Source organism: Colobus angolensis, unplaced genomic scaffold (assembly GCF_000951035.1).
Source record: "Colobus angolensis palliatus isolate OR3802 unplaced genomic scaffold, Cang.pa_1.0 Scaffold104, whole genome shotgun sequence".
Lineage (NCBI taxonomy): Eukaryota > Metazoa > Chordata > Mammalia > Primates > Cercopithecidae > Colobus > Colobus angolensis.
In genome coordinates, this window is record NW_012111364.1 from 2257396 (window position 1) to 2258819 (window position 1424).

Sequence of the window (1424 nt, forward strand, 5' to 3'; positions counted from 1 at the left end):
GTTAACCAGGATGGTCTCGATCTCCTGACCTCGTGATCCGCCCGTCTCGGCCTCCCAAAGTGCTGGGATTACAGGCTTGAGTCACCGCGCCCGGCCCACTTTTGCAAATTTTATACTACTTATTTCAGACTTAGAAGAAGGGACACTTTCTAATTTATTTTACCAAAGCCAAAGATGGTACCAAAAAAAATTACAGGCCAATATCTCTCAAGAATTTACATGACTCTTTCCCATCTTGCAAGATGGCAGATGAAAAGGCTGATAAGCCAGATACTAAAGAGAAGCAACTCAAGCCAAGACGGTTGATGGTGACAGAGTGAAAAAGGATGACCTCAAAGCTAAAAAGCCCAAGAAAGGGAAGCCTCATTGCAGCTGAAATCCTGTCCTTGTCTAAGGAAGTGGCAGATATTCCCAATCTGCTATGTATCGCAGAAGGGCCATGTACAAGAGGAAGTACTTAGCCACTAAATCCAAAGTTGAAAAACAAAAAAAAATGAAGGAGAAGGTGTGTGGTGACAAGTAGAGTGGTACCCGGGTAGTTAAACTTCACAAAAGCCCTAGGTATTATTCTATTTAAGATGTGCCTCGAAAACCATTGAGCCACAGCCAAAAACCCTTCAGTTTGCACTTGAGAAAACTGTGAGCCAGAGTCACCCAGGACCATTCTCATCATTCTTACTGAGTGCCACAGAGGCAAGAGGGTGGTCTCCCTGAAGCAGGTGGCTAGTGGCTTGTTATTTGTGACTGGACCTCTGGTCTTCAATTGAATTCCTCTACAAAGAACACACCAGAAATTTGTCATTGCCATCTCAAAATTAATATCAGTAACGTAAAAATCCCAAAACATCTTACTAACACTTACTTCAAGAACAAGCAGCTGTGGAAACCCAGACACCCAGACACCTGGAAGGTGAGATCTTCAACACAGAAAAAGACAAATACGAGACTACAGAGCAGCACAAGATTGATCAGAAAACTGTGGACTCACAAATTTTCCCCAAAATCAAAGCTATTCCTCAGCTCCAGGACCACCTGCATCTGTGTTTGCACTGACAAATGGAATTTATCCTCACAAATTGGTGTTCTAAATTTCTTAATAACCAAATTACATAATTGATAACAAAAAAGAATTTACATGAAATACCATCAACAAAAGTATTAGTAAACCCAATCTAACAATATGCATAAAAAGAACTTTCCTGCATTACCAAATGACATTAATTTCAAGTATGTAAGACTGATTAAACACTTGAATATCATTCATTGTAATCCATTGAATGAAGAAATACCTGAGACTGGGTAATTTATAAATGAAAAAGGTTTAATTGACTCACAGTTCTGCAGGGTTGAGGAGGCCTCAGGAAACTTACAATCATAGCAGAAGGGGAAGCAAACACATCCCTCCTCTTCACATGGCAGCAGGA

At 40.6% G+C, this 1424-nt stretch overlaps 1 pseudogene; it reads left to right on the top strand.

Annotated features, from left to right (window-relative positions):
• Window positions 1-242: 242 nt before the first annotated feature.
• LOC105512383 lies at window positions 243-1088 on the top strand (annotated as a pseudogene).
• Window positions 1089-1424: the final 336 nt, after the last annotated feature.